General features: G+C 41.0%; 1 protein-coding gene across 6 annotated transcripts in view; it reads right to left on the bottom strand.

Annotated features, from left to right (window-relative positions):
* The window catches only part of Ppp4r1 (protein phosphatase 4 regulatory subunit 1), a 59,006-nt gene that overhangs the window by 31,920 nt on the left and 21,210 nt on the right, over window positions 1–5,876 (bottom strand). The gene's annotated exons all lie outside the window — the stretch shown is intronic.

Raw genomic sequence — 5,876 nt, 5'->3', positions numbered from 1 at the left:
AAAAAAAAAAAAAAAAAAAAAAAAAAAAAAAAAAAAAAAAAAAAAAAAAAGAAAGAAAGAAAAGAAAAGAAAAGAAAAAGAAGAGAAAGAAACAAAACGAAACAAAACAAAACAAGCAAATTCAAAAGCAAGCAAGTGGCTGACAGACACTAGCACGCCAGTAACCAGTCATCACATCAGACTCGAGGATTACCAGGTTAAGCAGCCATCGATCACACCAGACCTCAAGAGACCTATGGCACCTATGAATGGCTGTGTTTCTAGTCACCTTAACATAAATATATATATGAATGTATCCAGTGGAATTCCAAATCTTCATCTGGCCTTCAATAGAAAATGCACTGGCATTTTATAAAGCTAAGAGTCCTAGCAACAAACCACATTTCACTATATTGTTGTATAATGTGAGATGACTTCTCTTGAATAAAAAAAAAAAAATCCAATTTTAAAACACAAGCATATACTCATACTTTTCTTCATAGGTGCCAGTTATGAGGTTAAATATGATTTATCTCCATATATTTAAAAAGCCAAAAGGATCACAGTTGCAGTTTCAGAAAGAATGAAATCAGCAACTTTTCTTTCTTTCGAGTTTGCTGAGGCAAACAAGACAAAAGCAGCAGTAAACTCCAAGGCAGACGATGTATAGATGTACGTAGTTACTGCAGGTGGAAAGGAGAGACAGTCTATCCAATAAATGCTGCTGTTAACTGGCTACCGTTAAAGTACAAGAAAGGCCAGAAAGATAGCTCAGCAGTTCGGAGCTCTTACTGATCTTCAAAAGGACCTGCGTTTGGGTCCCAGCATTCACATTATTCACAAGGCAGGTTACAGCTGTCTGTAACTCCTGTTTCAGAGGATCTGATACTTCCTTCTAACATCTGTGGACTCTTGTACGCATATGATACATATACATAAACTCAGGCACATACATATCCTTAAGCAAATGTAAGAAACAGTTCTAGGAATATCTTGTAATGTATATGTATACATACATATATACATACACACACACGTATGTAGAACCTTTATCTGTCAATGTTAAAAGTTATATAAACATAAGCAAAAACAATTACAGGGTCTGTGTTAGATAATACATGAAAAATAGTTATGACTTTGAGGTGGGGAAAATTCCTCAAAGACGATACAAACAGTACTGCCCATAAAAGGAAAGAGGCCCACGGTGCATGTAAGTGCACAGCATTATCTGAGCCATCAGGAGGTATAGTAGGTGGATCTCTGTGGGTTGTAGTTCAGTCTGGTCTACGTGGCAAGTTCTAGGTCAGCCAGGGCTATGTAGTGAGACAGAGCAGAACAAAGCTGTCAGAGGTTCTAGTACACAGATGCAACTTCATGGCAGAACAGAACACCTCTCTGAAACATCAACCACACAGACTTATATTAGAATAAAGACTCCTTATGAAAAAACTCTGAGAAAAAAAAAAAACCTGACAATTTAAATGGGGAATATTTGAACAAATATTTTAAGAAAGACATCCACGTAGCCAATGACCATATGACCAAGGCTCATTTCACAGATCACTGGATCACTAAATGAGCTCCACAAAGTCACACCACTACAAATCCATCCATCCATTCCTTTATGGTAAAGTGTAAAGGACATGCCTCTGGAGGTGTGTATCACACTACTTCACACACACTGCTTGTGAGAATGGCAAGTGCAATAGCTTACCTATCATGGATAACAGTCTCTACACGTCCTATGACCTCATGACTGCTCTCTAAGCTCGCACACAGAGAAACGTGGCCACTAACAGCTTTACTAGCCTGAAGCAGTGGGTCAGGCACAGCACACTGCGTATCAGATAAAATGACTACATTAAATATAATTCTACATAAAGTTGCAAGAGGCCAGCTATTCAGATCAAAATGGAGCTTACTTTGGGTGAGAGGGATGAGAGGAATTTAGGGTGCTAATTCCATTTCTTTTCATCTGAGTGCTAAGTATTCATTGTATGAAATGTGATACAATCACTCATGTGCTGTAGTAGTCTGTTATACTCAGTATTAAAATAGCAACAATAACAAAAATACCTGCTCCTGTATCTCCGAAATATGGTGAATAAATTCCTGGACTGAGCATAACTCCAGACCCTCATATCCAGCATGGTCAGAGGGCCTCTCCCTACACTCACAATGTACACCCACACTCAACACACCACGACACCAGCATGAAACCTCTGCTGCTTGCTAACAACTCAAAGCCAGGACACCTCTGCTGCCACTGTAGGACTCTCATGATCAAGACGGAAGCAAATACAAAATTCCTGAGGGCCCGCTAAATGAACTCTCAGTCTCTAAGGGACATGAAAATGAGCCCTTGGCAGAAACAGGTAAGACACAGGGATGGACTGTCCCACCAAGTCTTCAACAACCAGAGAGGTCTACATCTCTTCAAACACTCTAAAGAGACAGTATCAGGAGACACAACCAAAGAAATAACACAACAGGACATGAAAAGCAAGACAACGTGAAAATAGAATCCGAAGCTTCTGAACAAAGGTATCATTACCAGCAACAAACCCCTCAGTGCTCAGGGGCAGGCTGGACTTTCCCAGCAGGCACTTTGCTGAAAGAAACCATCAAAATGCCCATGGAAAATCAAAGAATGAAAAATGAAGTCAGTGTAAGTCCATGGAAGCCTATTTATTAATAATTATTTTAATTTTATTATTATTACTATACACTTGTTTCAACAGCTCCACATTCTCAACCATTTTAAAGATATCTACTCAGCCCGAGAGGATGCTGGACACCCGAATACCCGCTCAGCGCTGCACAATGTGCCTGTGATCCCAGCGCCTGGGATGAGAAGGTAAAGGGAACACAAGAAACTCAAGCTCAAAATGAAGCCAATTTCTTACAAGCTGTATGGCTATTTTTCAAGATCAAGATTGTTCCGAGTTACATAGCAAGTTCAAGGCCAACTGGACTACATGAATCCTATGTCACACACACATAGACACACAATCAAAAGTAAACCTCAAAAAACGATTTGTCAAGACAGGGATAAAACAATATTCCAAAAGTCAATGGCTGAATTTTTCTGACAGAATGAACCCTCAAATGTTGCAGGGTATTCGGTCACATTGTAACCCCGGAGTTAGTGTTATTTACTGGGGGGGGGGGGGGGGGGTTTTTTTTTTNGTGGGGGGGGGGGGGGGGGGGCTGTTTCTAGTTGTGCTGTGGCTCAGCCTTAGCACACTTAATTCCTCTGGCTAGAATATAGGCACACCCTCAGTCCACACCTTTAATCCTAAACAATCAGTGTGAAGTTAGTGTGGAGAAGAAAGCAGCCATGTTTGAAAGTGATGTCTAATTGAATGTCAAAGTGACACATCAGAAAGATTTGACAGAATATGATGTGCCCAAGTCTCACAAGAAAGAGGGAGAGACAGGGGAGAGAGTGGAGGAGAGAGGATAGGAGATGAGAGAAGAAGGGAAAGAAGGGGAGGGCTGGGGAGTGGAGAGAGAGAGAACATGAGTAACAGTCAGCCTGGAAGAGTTGGAGCAGAAGAGCTGAGCTGAATCAGCCAACAGAGTTCAGAGAGAACTAGGAAGGGCGAACATATTCAGCAGTCAGCCTCAGAGGCCTGAGAACATTCTAGGCCTAGGTAAGATTGTGCACAGACCAGAAGCTTCGGGCCTGGGCCTGGGTTAGCAGACTAAGACAGTAAGCATCAGAGATGACAATTACTTCAGGCAAATAAAAGATACTTTGACACTCAAATTCTAGAAAAAAAAAAATGAAAGATTTGAGTAGAATTCATTTGCACGTAAACACAGCACGGTAAAAACAGAGCTCCCTTGGAAAGGGCTTCTAAAAGCAAACAAACAAGAAAGGAACAAAGACAAAATTAGACTCACTGACTTCTCCACAGTAAAACTACTGAGTTTCTACTCTCGCCTCCTTCTCAGACCCTGCAGTCAGACCAGCAAGCAGGACAGCCTGTCCTCAGGGACAGCCGACCTTGCCACTCTCCCTGCTCAAGGAACTGAGAACGGTTACTAAGCACTTCTCTCTCAGAGGCCCCATCTGTGTAACAAGCTGCACACCTCTCAACCAGCCTTCCTGCCACCGCCTTTCTTAGCAAGCCAGTTCATCCTGCTGACCTGTTGTCTCTACCAGCAGGTTACAGACCTTCACGGTCACCAACACCTTCGTCTAACTAGAAGACACCCCACCCCACACCTGTGACCACAGCTCCCATCTGCAACCTTCTGGCTTCTAACCTTCTGTTTCCTTCTGAAGTGTGCTCTTTCCCCTCTGCACGTTGTTAACCTAACAAATTCAGTACAACCTCTCGAATGACTAAATAACACAAACAAAAACTACAAAAGTATACTTTACTAGACCCTCCTAAAGCAACTTCATTCTAAGTAATAACAAGAACAATTATGTGACAAAGATAAATTAATACACTTACAAATGTTCTTTTCACTCTTAAAAAATACTTTAAATTTGAACCTTAAACTTTAAGGTTAATACATCAACTGCTTATTAAAAAACTAGTTCATTTCATGTTTAAAAATTAAGCCTGTTGAGAAGCCAAAGAGTTTGTGAGAAATTAAAAACATTTTAATAGATTTAAGGAAAAAAGATTTCAACCTTTACTTTTGGATTGTTTGTAAATTCAAGTATATATATGTGCTTAAAACCTCCTATTGGAGGGTTGGAGATATGGCTCAGAAGTTAAGAGCACTGACTGCTCTTCCAGAGGTCCTGAATTCAATTACCAGCAACCACATGGTGGCTCACAACCACCTGTAACAGGATCTGATGCCCTCTTCTGGTGTGTCTGAAGATAGCTACAGTGTACTGATACACGTAAAGAAATGACTGGGGAGTTGGCAAGCAGGAGGCCCAAGCTCTGATCGCCGGCACGCCTGTGGACGTGGGGGTGACCCTTGTGGCCCAGCATTGAGAGGCAGAGGCGGCAGGCAGTCCCTAGGAACTTGCAGTGCATTATCCCTCCCAAACAGCAAGTTCTAGGTCCAGTAGGAAATCCTGTGCCATGGGAATAAGGCAGTCATACAGCAGGACCTGACACCTTACTTTGACCTCTGCACACATGTGCACGCACATACCACACATACATTGCCTTAAAATAGCATATTCTATATTATGTTTATTTTACCATAATTAAAAAAACACACATCTTAAAAAAACCATTATCACATTATTATTGTCTAAATTTCAAATTAAGTTCACTCCCTACCTCTCGATAGACTAGCTGGAATTTACTATGCTAAAAACCAAACGGGTTTCAAACTAGAGTAATCCTCTCACCCTGGTCTTTAAGAGTTAAGACTGACAACATGAACCACCAGGCCGGGCTTAAATTTACCTCTTAAAAAACTCTCCTGTCTTTGAACGTTTTACAGGCATACTGGCATGCCACTTTAATCCCAGCACTCAGGAAGTGGAGACAGGAGGATCTTTATGAGTTCAAGGCCAACAGAGAGTTCCAGTCTATACAGAGAGTTCCAGAACAGCTAGGGCTACACAGAGAGACCAAAGCAAAACCAAAAGCGATCAATCGATGTTTTTCATGTAAATCAGACAGGAAGTATTATTTTCCCACAAACATTTAAAGCCCTTTCCACTTCTTCCAATTTACTCTAAATAATTTTAAAATGGTTATGTTAACATAAATCACAGAAGTAACCTAATTTCTTACATTTATACTGATGAGAAATTTCCAAAATTAAGTAAATGGACATATGTAAACTGGATTTTTTTTCCACATAGAACTAGTAAGTTAATAATTTCCTTTCAGCCGGGCGTGGTGGCGCACGCCTTTAATCCCAGCACTCGGGAGGCAGAGGCAGGCGGATTTCTGAGTTCGAGGCCA

Source organism: Mus caroli, chromosome 17, assembly GCF_900094665.2.
Source record: "Mus caroli chromosome 17, CAROLI_EIJ_v1.1, whole genome shotgun sequence".
In the NCBI taxonomy this organism is placed as follows: domain Eukaryota; kingdom Metazoa; phylum Chordata; class Mammalia; order Rodentia; family Muridae; genus Mus; species Mus caroli.
This window is presented reverse-complemented; position numbering and strand designations above follow the sequence as displayed.